Consider the following 15,466-nt stretch of genomic DNA (forward strand, 5'->3'; position numbering starts at 1 on the left):
ATGTTGGAGGGTATGGAGTTATCTGACCCCCAGCTGTCTGAAGCCAATCCTATATAGAGGTGTTTTTTTAAAAAAAAAAAGTTTAATGTATTATTATTATTTATATATACAGTGGTACCTTGGTTTTCGAACATCTCAGAAGTCGAATGTTTCAGTTTTCGATCCCTTAACACCCAGAAGTAAATCCTTCAGTTTTTGAACCATTTATGAAAATCAAATATGCTACGCAGCTTCTGTACAGTGGTACCTCGCAAGACGAATGCCCTGCAAGATGAATTTTTCGCAAGACGAATGCGTCTTGCGATCTGATGGTGACTCGTGAGACCAATTCGTTTTGTGAAAAATTCATCTTGCAAATCGCGGTTTCCCATAGGAATGCATTGAGATTTAATTAATGCGTTCCTATGGGCAAAAAAAAAAAAGAAATTTCAATGCATTCCTATGGGAAACCGCGATTTCCAAGACGCATTTTTCGCAAAATGAATTGACTCGTGGAACGAATTAAATTCGTCTTGTGAGGCACCACTGTATTGAGTTTTCCATAAGTGGTACCTTGAAAACCGAGGTACCACTGTATATATGTTTGAAGCTGCCCAGAGTGGCTAGGGCAACCAAGTGTGACAGGCATAGGCAACCTTCGGCCCTCCAGGTGTTTTGGCCTACAACTCCCATGATCCCTAGCAAACAGGACTAGTGGCCAGGGATGATGGGAATTGTAGTCCAAAAAATCTGGAGGGCCAGAGTTTGCCTATGCCTGAAGTGTGGGGTATAAATAGTAAAACTATCATTATGGAATGGGGTGTCCCTATTATCATCAGGGAAATGTTGGAGGGTATGTGACCAGAAACAGGTTAAGAATAATGCAGGAATAACGTATGCTGAATAGGGAGGTCATATGTCCTATCTTGTAGATCAGGCATGTCCCACAGGTAGATCGTGATCTACTGGTAGATCACGGGGTTTTCCTGGTAGATCCTGGTTGGTCTCTAGCCCCCCAGCAATCTCCTTAGAAAAAAACAAAAAAAAAAACCTTTGGCTTTCTAAGAAAGCTCCACAACTTTGCCTTTCTCCAAAAAGCTCCACAACTTTGGTTTTATGGGCATACCTGGGGGGCAGGGGGCAGCTGCCCCCCTAGAAGCTTAAAAGGGGGAAAAAGAGACAGCACGCGGCGCACGCTTTTGTCCTTCTCGGTCAGGTACACAATCTTGCTGCAGCGGACACAGCATAAGACCCCAGTGGAAGGCAGGCAGACCCCAGCAGGCAGACCCCAGCGGAAGGCAGCGGTGAGAGTTGCCCCCGGCTGCCTGGGAAAGGCTGGAAAGCTGTGTCTGTGGCAAGGCTTGTAACGCTGCAGAAGCGAGCGGGAGGAGGAAGAGGAAGAGGGCAGGAGTGAGGGAAAGCGAGAGAGAGAGTGCACACACCAGCCTACCATCGGCGCACGCTCTTTTTTTCCAGGGTAAAAAGAGCAGAGGCCGGCGGGGAAGAGTTGCGGAGAACTTGGATGTTGACCACGCCTCCTGGGAGGATCCCGGCCACGTCATCGCCAGCCAGCCAATTGGGTGGCTGGGGGTGGCGGGGGCGTGGCTTGCCTCCCCCCCCCAGTTTTGATCCTGGGTACATCCATGTTTGGTTTCCTAAAAAAGCTCAACAACTTTTGCTTCCCCCAAAAAGCTCAAAAACTTTGGGTAGATCACTGCTAGTTTTTTTTGTTAACAACAATGGGTAGATCACTGCCAGTTTTTAAATACTGTGGGTACATTGTGGTCTATTGGGAGTTGGACATCTCTTTTGATAGAGGACAGTCCTCTCTTTGAAGGTATCCTCTGTTTCAAAGGCTGTCCAGTCCTAATCTAGTTTGAAGATAAAGAGACATAGGAATGGAAGTTACCCACCTCCATTCAGCAGACTGAGCAGGCACACAGGTCACCATCTTCCCCACTACAGTGAAATACATAGTATTTCTATTTACAGCAATTATTTCTTCTGCATTAGCGTGTGTGTGTGTGTGTGTGTTACCATATGCAATTTTAGTTTGCCTTCTCTTCTGATGATGCTTACCTCTTTGTAATTGAAGTGCAAGTGACCTCCAATTTAGTTTGAATATATATAAGATTGAGTACTAATTCTCTTTGATCAGTATTTACTAGAGTTGGGCAGAACTAGAAATATTTTTAGAACATGAATAACCTTCGAAAATATTTTGTTAAGCAGCAAAATCACAGAAAGTTGCACTGTCAGAAATTTGTGTGGTTATTCTAAAGTTAAAGATTCCCGATTATAGATATAAAAAAAATCAGAAGAGAAGCGTAATATGAAAATATATTTAATTATTTTTAAAGATGTATACCCTTCATTTCACCTTATCTGGATCTCGAAGCAGCTTACAAAGAATAAACATGTACATATTATAATAATGCACAAACATTCATAAAGTGACTATAAATCAGTTGTTAGATGCAAAGTCAAAGGAAAGTTTCATTAAGATAATGTATTTGAGGTATGGCACCCTTAAAATTATTTTAAAATACACACATTAGCCAATTAATGTTATTGGGAATGCAAAGAACAGAGAGCAGGTTTAAAGCACACCACTGAGCCTAGGGCTTGCTGATCAGAAGGTCGGCGGTTCGAATCCCTGTGACGGGGTGAGCTCCCATTGCTTGGTCCCAGCTCCTGCCAACCTAGCAGTTTGAAAGCACCTCAAAATGCAAGTAGATAAATAGGAACCGCTACAGCGGGAAGGTAAACGGCGTTTCCATGTGCTGCTCTGGTTTGCAGAAACGGCTTTGTCATGCTGGCCCCATGACCTGGAAGCTATACGCCGGCTCCTTCGGCCAATAATGCGAGATGAGCGCGCAACCCCAGAGTCGGTCACGACTGGACCTAATGGTCAGGGGTCCCTTTACCTTTACCTTTTACTGGTAATGTAAGCCTGAGGGTTATAGTCAAAGCAGTCTTAATTAATTGAATGTTCCAACTAATTACGACAGAACCTTTTCTCCTACTGCAATGCACTCCCTAAATTCCAAATATGCCCAAAGATTGAGCTTCATTATCTACAAACCCTGAAATCTGGGATCCTTTCCAAACTGGCGCCAAATTTTTCAGTTGTTTTGCAGAGCAAGCCCCGTGTTTTGGGGAGAAATCCCCTTGTGCTAGAGCTAATTTTTGCACTAGTGCAAAAGGTTAGGTGAATACAGCCCATAATTTTTTGGAAACATTACTAATCAGACTACAGGACAAATTGTAACTTTAAACCCTGAAGTCCTGTTGTTGCTGAGACTGTTTCAACCACCTATATAAAAAAAGGAAATCAAAGAATATTCGTAAACTGACGTCTCACTGGTTACATATTGACTGCAAAACACTGGAAGAAATAAAGTTTACCTGCATAGGACAAATAGCTTTAAAGTGCCCAGTAAACTATTACGGTATTTAAAAATAGCCTATAATAAAGATTTAGGTAAAGGGTAAAGGGGCCCCTGACCATCAGGTCCAGTCGTGTCCAACTCTGGGGTTGCGGCGCTCATCTCGCTCTATAGGCCGAGGGAGCCGGCGTTTGTCCGCAGACAGCTTCCGGGTCATGTGGCCAGCATGACAAAGCTGCTTCTGGCGAACCAGAGCAGCGCATGGAAACATCGTTTACCTTCCCGCCTATTTATCTACTTGCACTTTGATGTGCTTTCAAACTGCTAGGTGGGCAGGAGCTGGGACCGAGCAACGGGAGCTCACCCTGTTGCAGGGATTCAAACCGCCAACCTTCTGATCGGCAAGCACTAGGCTCTGTGGTTTAACCCACAGCACCACCTGGGTCCCATAATAAAGATTTAGTATGTTGTAATTCCTTTTTCTGGTGAAACAAATTGTGCTGCCTTCTTTTTTGTTATTTTATGAAAATTGCACAAATAATTAAATACAAAAAAAACGGATCTGGCAGATGCTCACCTTTAGACCTGTCATCCTTTCATCAACAAGCATTATGGCTTCTGGCAACATCTGCAACTTCACTATGTTTTAAAACATTTGGTGCGAAACCATCTCTTGTTACTTTGCCAAATCTCATAATATAAAGCACAGCCTGGAATGAGATAAGCATGCATACATATTAAGCACTTGTTTATACAGCTTTAAGACTACAACACCCATGTGAGGTGCAACTGCGAGAGAATACTCCCAAGTTAGAATCACTGTGGGTGGAAGCAGCTATATGGCTGCTAAATCTACAATGTACTACATAATGGAGGAGCGAAAACACATGTAAAAATTCTAGCTCATTTGGAAGAGACTCAGCTAGCCTGAGTCTCTTAATCTCAGGGCCATGGGTTTGAGGTCCATGTTGGGCAAAAGATTCCTGCATTGCAGGGGGCTGGACTAGATGACCCTCATGGTGCCTTCCAACTCTACAATTCTGTGATTCATTGATTCTAATGAATTTATAAAATAAAATTTTTATTGTGAAATGAATAACTTGAATTAAAGGAAAGAATGAAAGTGCATCATTTGTACATCCATGTATATATTTGCAGTCAGGAAGGCTAGGCTAGAAACACTTTTTTGTCAGTATTCAGAAACACTTATTATATCCAAATCAGGCATTGAAAAACTCAACAGTTTTGGGGCAACCCTGATAATACGCTATAGACTGCCAGGTTGCTGATCCCTCCCATAAGAAGACCAGGAAAGCATTTTTAAAAACTGTTCCAGTTCACTCTAGAGAAATAAATTGGTATTTTGTTAGATGTATTTTTTAAAGCCCACTTTTCCTTCAGCTTCTGTGGTGGAACATAGAAATTAATTTTAGCAACCTCCTTATGCTACCGGTACATAGAATCATAGAATCATAGAGTTGGAAGAGACCTCAAGGGCCATCCAGTCCAACCCCCTGCCAAGCAGGAAACACCATCAAAGCATTCTTGACATATGCCTGTCAAGCCTCTGCTTAAAGACCTCCAAAGAAGGAGACTCCACCACACTCCTTGGTAGCAAATTCCACTGCTGAACAGCTCTTACTGTCAGGAAGTTCTTCCTAATGTTTAGGTGGAATCTTCTTTCTTGTAGTTTGAATCCATTGCTCCGTGTCCGCTTCTCTGGAGCAGCAGAAAACAATATTTCTCCCTCCTCCATATGAGATCCTTTCATATATTTGAACATGGCTATCATATCACTCCTTAACCTTCTCTTCTCCAGGCTAAACATACCCAGCTCCCTAAGCCGTTCCTCATAAGGCATTGTTTCCAGGCCTTTGACCATTTTGGTTGCCCTTTTCTGGACACGTTCCAGCTTGTCAATATCCTTCTTGAACTGTGGTGCCCAGAACTGAACACAGTACTCCAGGTGAGGTCTGACCAGAGCAGAATACAGTGGTACTATTACTTCCCTTGATCTAGATGCTATACTCCTATTGATGCAGCCCATAACTAGCAGGAAATCAACTGGCGCACCTTTTGAATATCTGCTAGAAAGAAAGTGGCAACAATAATAATTCACATTAAACAAATTCAAAATAAGAATTGTTCTGCAGTTCTGCATGTCTTTGGTTTTGCCTCTTCACTGTGGCTTTTTCTATTAAGATGTACAGGCCAAGGCTTTTTGTTTCATAGAATCAATAAAGCAGGTATTTAGCTAAGCTCCATCCTCTGGGCCACACTGCAATATCAATATCAATATCAATATAAATATCAACAATATTCTTCAAGAAAGAAAGAAAAATGTTCCAAAGAACTAGGTTTGACATTTATGCAAATACAGAAACTACCCAAAAGTTGACATTTCTTCAAAGCTAGCTTTCTCCTCTTGTTTTGACTGCAGGTCTTGAAAACACACATTTGACATTTCCATAGACATCAAAACAATTTCCCCTTCCCTCAGAACTGCCAGAGCTGTTTTGGCTGATCAGAACACTACACGTCCACCTTGAATTTCATATCGCTTGGTGGCAATTCTAAATGTTGAACATATCATATCATCCAACGAGATCAGCACCACTTTTATAAGACTGGTAATTTTACTCCGTTTTCAGGGAGATGACAAAACTGTTGATGGAAAAATCCAGAGATGCTTTAGAAAACCAAAAACCCTCGCACAATGAAAAGATATTTTTGAACATCTCCAATTGCTTTTTCTGTGTCATACTTGGTGAGTCAGACTTCAAGATAATCTCCGGACAGTTAATTCAGTGATATACTTAAGCTCTGCCCTTCTAGAAAAGGATATTGGCGCTTAGTCAGCCTTTGTTGTTGAAGACTGAAATAGTCTTTAACCTTGGAACAGTTAAATGGCAGGTGGAATATTCAATTACCCTCCAGATGTACCTCAACCCTGATACAGAGGATATGCACTCCTGTGAGAATTTGGATAGCTTATAATTTCAATTACCAGGTTAGCATCTATATTCAGATCTCTTAATTTGAAGTAAATCAGCTCACAGTTATATATGGATGTATACATTTCCAGAACTCGAGTGAAGCTTTCTCATACTTTTAAAGGTCTCTACCTTTAAAAGGGACACGGGTGGTGCTGTGGTCTAAACCACAGAGCCTAGGGCTTGCCGATCAGAAGGTCAGTGGTTAAAATCCCCGTGACAGGGTGAGCTCCCGTTGTTCGGTCCCACCTCCTGCCCACCTAGCAGTTCGAAAGCACGTCAAAGTGCAAGTAGATAAATAGGTACCACTCTGGCGGGAAGGTAAACGGCATTTCCGTACATGGCTCTGGTTCACCAGAAGCGGCTTAGTCATGCTGGTCACATGACCCGGAAGTTGTCTGCAGACAAACACCGGCTCCCTCGGCCTATAGAGCGAGATGAGCACGCAACCCCAGAGTCGTCCGCAACTGGACCTAATGGTCAGGGATACCTTTACCTTTTACCATAGACACTTGGCTCACACCAGATTACTGACGTCTGGTCTACATTGATTGACAGTGCCTCTGCAAAGTTTCAGAGGGGTGTCTTTCCCTGTCCTACTCTGGAATGCAAGGGAAGAGCAAAGAAAAGGAGGACATGGATATTTTCTTGCACCTGAAGGCTCTTTGGCATAGATGCTACCAGGAAAGTCATGTGTGGGCACATTTGTTGTTGTTGTTTAGTCGTTTAGTCATGTCTGATTCTTCGTGACGCCATGGACCATAGCACGCCAGGCACTCCTGTCTTCCACTGCCTCCTGCAGTTGGTCAAACTCATGTTTGTAGCTTCAAGAACACTGTCCAACCATCTCGTCCTCTGTTGTCCCCTTCTCCTTGTGCCCTCCATCTTTCCCAACATCAGGGTCTTTTCCAGGGAGTCTTCTCTTCTCATGAGGTGGCCAAAGTATTGGAGCCTCAGCTTCAGGATTTGTCCTTCCAGTGAGCACTTGAGGCTGATTTCCTTCAGAATGGATAGGTTCAATCTTCTTGCAGTCCATGGGACTCTCAAGAGTCTCCTCCAGCACCAAAATTCAAAAGCATCAATTCTTCGGCGATCAGCCTTCTTTATGGTCCAGCTCTCACTTCCATACATCACTACTGGGAAAACCATAGCTTTAACTATACAGTGGTACCTCGGTTTATGAACACAATTGGTTCCGGAAGTCTGTTCATAAACTGAAGCGTTCATAAACTGTACGGACCTTTGTTGGCAAGGTGATGTCTCTGCTTTTTAAGATGTTGTCTAGGTTTGTCATTGCTTTTCTCCCAAGAAGCAGGCGTCTTTTAATTTCGTGACTGCTGTCACCATCTGCAGTGATCAAGGAGCCAGAGAAAGAATAGTTTCTGTCTCATGCGTCAATTTCACCCTCCTTTTCTGTTCTTGGACGCACAAAGAAGCCTATGCAATTTCCCTGCCTGGGATAGCCTCGTCCAATGTTTTGGACTACAGCTTCATCCTTCGTGTGGATGGGCCATGCTGGTTTGGGTTGATTGGAGTTGTAGGCCAAAACATTTGGAGAGTCCTAGGTTGAAGATACCCAGTAAAGGAAGATGGGTGGTTTGGGTTCATATCGAGAATGTCAGGAGCTAGCCAGAGTATGAGTTGCGTTTGCAGAATCAAGATTGGGGAAGGCAGCTCTTGTCATTGTTAGGTCTGAAATCAGGTCCAGACAGGTAGCAACTGGGATCAGGTCCAGGTGTCTCCCGCAGACAGCTTTCATGTTGGTTGAAAGTGGATTGGCCATCTTTCAGTTTGCTTAAGGCCCTTTCCCTGGAGTAAACAAGACGAAAGTTAACAATCCACTGGGGTGGGGAGACGGGGGGGTTACAGTAGATGCAGGAGGGGGGCCCACTGTGCAGGTGGATTCTAACAGGACAGCTGTTTCCTGAAATGTTCCATTAAAAATATATATTTAAAAACACATGCAGTAAGCGGGGCACGCGGGGGGGAGGGGATTAAGCGAAGCCTTTTAAAAAAGAAGAAGCATGTGCTTTGTTGCAGAAATCCCTTGTATAGTGATGGAAATGCTTGGAAGGAAAACCGCCCTGGGGTATAAAGCGTTGCTCAACTACTGGATTGTCTGAAAGAACCTGACCAAGACTGAAAGAGGTTTCCAGCTCCACTGAGCTAAAGCTGTTGCACTAACAAACATTCGTAGCCAATGTTTGCAGAAGCCAAGATAATAGTTTCTCTGGAACTATTAATTTCCTTCTTCCTTGATTTTTTGGAGGATTATCAGAATTAAATCTCATAGCTGAGGGAGACATTGTAAAGAGTCTGAGAAGTGCTTGTTGTTTCTGCTTTAAGTTTCCTGTAAGTACATAGGCTCGGGCCAATTCTGGCTATTAGTTAACATAACTTGCATTTGTTATCTTTCATAACACACACACACACACACACACTGATATTGTGTGGTGGTTTTAGCCAAAGTGAAGCTTTGCACTGCTAGTGCTGGTAGATATTTTATCAAACTTATTTTATCGTGCCTTTCTTTCACTAGCAGAGCTAAAAAATAAAAATAAATTCAGAATGATTTCTTAAAGGACGGGTCAAAAAGGACAGAATGTTACAAGGAACCTTTTTTTGAAAGCATCGGGGGAAATCAGCAAATTCAATTCACGCTCAAGATAGGCAAATCCCCAAAGGCAGATGTTTGCTATGCAGGTGAAATTATACAACTGTGGGGCCCGGTGGGCCTCCCAAGGTAGAGCTTACGCAACAAGGAGATTGACACCACAGACAAAGAGGTAGAAATGTTAAGGACCATTCTCATTCTAGTTTGCCTTTGGCTAGTGGAACTGAGCTCCATTTTCCATTGTCTCCCACTCTTCCTTCACTTGCAGAAGCCTTAGGTTGCATGCAATCTTGCACAAATGTGGGCTGCTTTCAGATATGGGGTTTATAGTGTTTGTTTTCCTGATTGTAATGCTAGTACTCCTGTTCAATTTCTAACATTCCTTTTGCACTGCAGAACAGTCGCACGCCCTTGTCTATCATCCATCCAGGCAAGCCAAAGGCACATAAGAGTGTGAACTGGAACCTTTTTGCATGCAAAGCAGATGTTCTTCCATAGAGAAGCAGCCCTTGACTATCCAAGCTCTCCCTGATTTGGAATGTTCTTACGGACTCTTTTGCAGGGCCGTCTTAAGGTCACCTAGTGCAGGGATCCCTCGGGTGCCCCCCCTCTTAAAAAAAGGAAAGCTCTTACCTGGCGTGCCGGGCGACGGGGGCGGGGGCGCCTGTCCGATGCCGGATTGAGTAGGGGAGGGGGCGCCGCTGCTGCGCACGGCCTTCCTCCCTTCTCCCAGCGGGCCGGTTTGCCTGGGCAGGCCGCGCCGCGACTCCGGCGCTTGCTGGAGTCATTTCCTTCCTGCCAACAGGGCGCTGCATTTCATTGGTAGAGGTGCTGCCATATGGCGTCGCCTCTACCAATGAAATGCAGCGCCGGGGTGAGGGATGACCTTGGCGCTGCAGAGCGGAATAGAGTCCTAGTGCCCCTGTTCCGCTCGCTTACCTCCCTGCTCTCCCGGCGTGGCTGGTGGAGGGAAAAGGGAGGCCGCCGTGCAGCTCCCCCACTTGCTGGGGCGCCCCTCAGCACCCCTCAGCGCCCCCTAATCGCCCAGGCACCCTGGCGCAACGCGCCACTAGAATCAATGGGCGAGCCGGGCCTGCTCTTTTGCATTGCAGCAGGGGAGCAACAACTGGCAGTGTGCGGCTTCTGGTGCCTCTTGCATCTGGAACCTGATTCCTAGTGTGTCCTGTGAGCAGCTGCACCAGGTCTCAGGAACCAGCCACAAGCCTCAAGTATGTCCCGTCGTGGCAGAAAAAGAGCATTTATTTTTTATAGCAGCATCGGAAACATCCATGCTGCTACAAGATTTAATCTCTGCAACAAAAAACAAAAAACTCTACTCTTGCACAATATAAAACCTTACTCAACAGGAAGAAATATGAATTAGAATATGATAGGCAAAATTGGAGTGAAGAGATAGGGGTACAGATAACAACAAATGATATATGGGAGTCAAGTATAAAATCAACAGAAATAGCATCTATGGATCTAAGACTAAGACATATTCAACAGATAATATTCACAGTCCACCATTCAAAAGCTGAAATGTTCAACTTCTGAAGCACTCAACAACCGAGCTTCCATTCCACTGTAATGAGTACCGACATTTCCAGTGAATTCAATTCTGTGATATGAATGCCTTTCTACCTTCTCCTGACCAGGCAGAGTCAATGACTATGAGCCTCCTTCCACATGTTAATGGGAGGAGATTTGTAGATATCCAAATATCTATTCCCACCCCAAATTTGCAGTGTTACTATTGTTTTGCTGTTGATTCGGTTTAATTTAATGCTTATGTTGAACTGACCCATTAAACCCTCAATGCATGTAACCCTCTATACATCCTTGTCTTGAGCAGGATCTAACCTGCCCTGGATCTACACGGATCCTCTAAACAAAGGCAATGTTAGAAATATCTGTCAAGGTAGGATATATTGCAAATTGTATCTTAGCTCTGTAAGGTTTAAGCTGTGCTCAGGAGACAAAAATGAACATGGCAAATTATTAGGGATGGGGGGGGGGGACGAGCAGTGTCGTCCTTTCATGTCTGGATGAAGCACAGATGTTTCCCAGTAACAAGGATAAAGTTTCAGTGAGGACACTTCAAACTAGGAATAATTTGTTCCCCTACTATGTTTCTTGACTGATGCGGCGCTATAAATTGCACTGAATTGCCGTGCAAATTATTGGAGTGGTTTATGGCTTGTGTGACGTTTGTTGCTTGAAGATTATTTGCATGTGATTATTACATGTATTCTTGGATCGCTCCTTTACGATCCCAGACTAATCCCGGATTCCTGAACTGTATTGCTGAGGAACAGTTTGCCATCAGAATTTAGGCATGCCAGCTAGAGCAGCCTTTCCTAATCTGGTGGCTTCCAAATATTTTGCAGTCCCAGCCAACATGGCAGATGTTTTGGACCCTACTTCCCATTGGCTAACAGGATGTGCAGTCCGAAACATCTGGAAAGTATCAGGTTGTGGAAGGGTGAGCTAAAGGAAAGTGCAGTTATATGTCTGGTTTGGTCATAGAGTTACCATTTGCTGTCTTTTCATGACATCCAAAATAGGCTGCTTGAGGCAGCTGCTGTGCTCCGGCTAATGGTAGGGCTGGCTCTTTATTCCACCTTACTATGCAGCCAAAACATTGTGCATGGAAATTCTGCAGATGACTATCTTGCAACTGTTGTATTTTTGACTTTCTTCCTACCTTAAAGTGAGGTCTCAGAATGGTTGACTTTTTGTTTCCCCACCCCCCCACATATTTTGATTGCCACATATTTTGGGAAACGGTGTGTGTGTGTGTGTGTGTGTGTGTGTGTGTGTGTGTGATTGATTTGTGAGGGTTCTTTTTTGTATTCTATGTTTTTATGTTGTATTCTTATGTTGTGAAGTGCTCTGAGATCTATGGATGAAGGACGGTATACAAATTTAATAAATAAATAAGAATCTTCCCCCACTTTTGTGAGCTGCCTTTTACATGTGTAATTCTAACAACAAATGATCAACAGGTGTTCCTGCCCACCTGGCAGTGTTGGGGCAAGTGGGTGAGGGGAATTAAAGATCTTGCCCATTGGCCCCGAAAGGTCCACCCCCCCCCCCCGTCTTATAGGCTGATTCACCATAGCTCAGTTGGTTAGAGAATAGTGCTGATAATGCCAAGGTTGCAGATTCGATCCCTGTATGGGACGGCTGCATATTCCTGCATTGCAGGGGGGTTATACTAGATAATCCTTCCATTCCATTTCTACAATTCTATGACACTATGATAATGAAAAACAATATTATTTATTATCCCTATTTTACAGATGGAAGAGTTGAGGTTGCATTGTGAGTTCAAGACAGAGATGAGATCTGAACTGTGTATTTCCTGTCGCACATCTAAAGGGCTCCTTGTCCCCAAAACACTTTTGGTTTGTTGTTCTTCCAGATATCGTGTCTCTCCAGTATGCAGTTTTCTTAGTGATCGCTGTAGGGGACTGTAAGACTGTTCTGAGTGTCTAGAACAGGCTTTCTCAACCTTGGCCCTACAGATGTTTTGAGGGCTACAATTCCCAGCATCCCTGAGTACTGGTCCTGCTAGCTAGGGATCATAGGAGTTGTAGGCCAAAAACATCTGGAGGGCCAGTGTTGAGGAAGCCTGGTCTAGAAGTTCTATCTGAATTACCGTATTTTCCTGTCTATAAGACGCCCCCATGTATAAGATGCCCCCTATTTTGTGGACTCAGGTTTAAGAAAATGGGGGTAGATGTATCCGTGTATCCAGACGCCCCCTAATTTTTGACATTAGTTTTTAGGGAAAGAACCTAGTCTTGTACACAGAAAAATATGGTATGCAGCTATTGCGAGGGGTGTTGGGTGTGGGTTTGGAGGGATACAAACCAAAGCAAGCAGGGTAGTCATCTTTCTTCCTGGGTGAGTGCTCCGGTGCGCCTAACACAAGGGTGGAGGACCATTGTCAACCCAAGGGCCACATTCTCTTCTGAGCAAGCTTCCAGGGGCCACATCAACAGTGGGCAGAGCAAATAATGCGAATGTTACCTTTGTTTCTCCATACTCAGTCATTCGTCTCCATCCTCTATCCAGGCAAGTTAGGAAGTGTGATCAGAGATCGCATAGGGCAAGTTCTAGCCTGGCAATAACATCCTAGGAAGGTTCAAATTGGGGCTGGTGAGGGGGTGCCCTGGGAAGATTTTTGACCCCCAGAGAGAGAGGCCTGGCCTCTGGGCTTCAGGTTCCCCATCTCTGATCTAACAGCAAGCAGGAATTCAGCATCTTCATATCAGGGGAAAAAGCCTTTACCTAATACCTTATACAGTCATACCTCGGTTTAAGTACACCTCGGTTTGAGTATTTTCAGTTTAAGTACTCCGCGGACCCGTCTGGAACAGATTAATCCACTTTCCATTACTTTCAATGGGAAAGTTCGCTTCAGGTTAAGTACGCTTCAGGTTGAGTACTCTGTGGACCGTCTGGAACAGATTAATCCACTTTCCATTACTTTCAATGGGAAAGTTCGCTTCAGGTTAAGTACGCTTCAGGTTAAGCATAGACTTCTGGAACCAATTGTGTTTGTAAACCGAGGTACCACTGTACCTGTGAAAGGCATAAGACTACAGCTGAAATAAATATATTTAAGTAATCCTTGAACAAGAGAAAGGATGGAGGAGATACATTTGCCTATGTGGGGAATAAGTGCATTAAAAATGGCCAGAACTGCAGGGGGACGTGTTTGGATAAAATTATATTGGAACCATTGTTTAAAATTAGCAGAGGTTGTTAAGCTTCTCTGTAGTTTTCCTTGTTTGCATCTCGTCGCCTTCCCTCTCGACTGAATTTCTAACGGCAAAGAAAAGATAAATGGAGAAAGTCGCAGAGTGCCGGAGGGGAAACGGTGAGGATATAAATGCCTAATTATGAATTTCCTGAATGTACAATATTACCAGGAGCAACTGGATAAGATTAGTATTACAGTACAGTTTTCATCTCCAGCTGTTTCATGGAAACAAAGCTTGGGGGGGGGGAATATGACTAGGCTGTGGTGAGCACACTTCTGGAAACTTGTGTTTATATTTAACCAGGCAAGCAATTGTCATTTATTTCTGCTGTGACGTGATGTGCAGGCTCCTAGCTTGTCCCTTATGGGATCCTGTAGAGAGTCAGTACAGAATGTGGAAATTAAGCTGGTGGAAGATGTTCTTTCCTGTCCCTAAAAAGGTTCACAGCATTCTTACGCCAAGATCCTATACTGTACTTCTGATGGGGGAGGTTGCCTGAACTTAAATCTTCTGTGCAGAGAAGCAAAAAGCAAATCTATAGTTCTAAAGGAATGTGGCCTACATGTGGTCAGAACAAAATTAAAATAAATATTTGCTTGGTACGGAAACCTGAGGTTTCAAGATTGACAGCTATGCTAACTTGTTCACAGACCAGTCAGAATTGCTGGTTGTTACAGAATTGCTACACAACATGGTGGATCTTTCCATTCCAAGGCACAGAGGCCGACCAGTTGACTCTCGCCTTGACACCGATGACTAGCGTTGCCAGGTCGGGGACATCCCAGACCCTGAGATTTCGGGGCCCAAACCTGAGGCCTAGGAACGGCCCCTGGTGGTGATGTGCAAGACAAGTAGAGATTGTAATCTTAACATTCAAAGTGAGGGCAAGAGGAAACAGGGGAAGAGCATGCAGTTGTTTCACCTGTATACCCTTAAATAATAAATTCAAAATATACAGGTGTCTCAAAATAACTATTTCAGTCACCTCATTAAATAAGCTGCTAATTCCTTCCTCTATCTTGTATATTATTTGCTATCTATTTGCCTAGCACAATTTGTTCTCTCTCTCTCTCTGTGTGTGTGTGTGTGTGTGGAGATGTGTGTTGCTAGGGAGAACTAATAAATGTAATTGGCCACCAGCATAAAAATAAATGGGGGATGCTTTAAAAGTAATGACAGGAATGAAGGCAGTTTCATTGCAGGGCTAATTTGATTTTTGCTGGATATTGAAGTGTTGTTGAGTTAGATGTTGCATTTACCCACCCAATGAGTCTTTTCCTTTTCCAGCCAAGGCTCAAGGCTGATTCATACCGTTCTTTCCGTGTCCTACCTCTGCAGGGCTTAGTCACCATGACAATTTTGGATTCCACCGCAAGATATTCGTCATCTGGAGTCTGTGCACTCCATCTAGTCACATCTACCTTTTGCTCAACTTCATCACTGCTAGGATGCACTGGAAATGGACTCGATAAGGTAATAGAGCACTTTTAGGATGATTCTGTATATATTTTTACATGTGCGAGCCTTTTCAATGTGTTTCATGGGCCTTACTTCCTACTACGGCAGCCTTACAAATGCTTAGTGTTGCACAGTATTCTGGTCCGATGCTACGATAAAGCCACAAGGCTAGAAGCTCATAGGCAGCTCCAAGTCAGCAACTTGCTCTGGCAAAGTTTGGGAGCAGACTGATGCCTTTTCAGCTTATGTCTCTAGATT

At 43.9% G+C, this 15,466-nt stretch overlaps 1 protein-coding gene across 1 annotated transcript in view; it reads left to right on the forward strand.

Moving 5' to 3' along the window:
* The window catches only part of TMEM212 (transmembrane protein 212), an 89,173-nt gene that overhangs the window by 65,345 nt on the left and 8,362 nt on the right, over positions 1 to 15,466 (forward strand). The window contains exon 7 of the transcript XR_015950047.1: positions 15,089 to 15,223. The gene's annotated coding sequence lies outside the window, so the exon portion shown is untranslated. The remainder of the gene's footprint in view (positions 1 to 15,088; positions 15,224 to 15,466) is intronic.

The sequence above is a fragment of the Zootoca vivipara genome, chromosome 5 (genome assembly GCF_965207765.1).
Source record: "Zootoca vivipara chromosome 5, rZooViv2.hap1.1, whole genome shotgun sequence".
Taxonomy (NCBI): domain Eukaryota; kingdom Metazoa; phylum Chordata; class Lepidosauria; order Squamata; family Lacertidae; genus Zootoca; species Zootoca vivipara.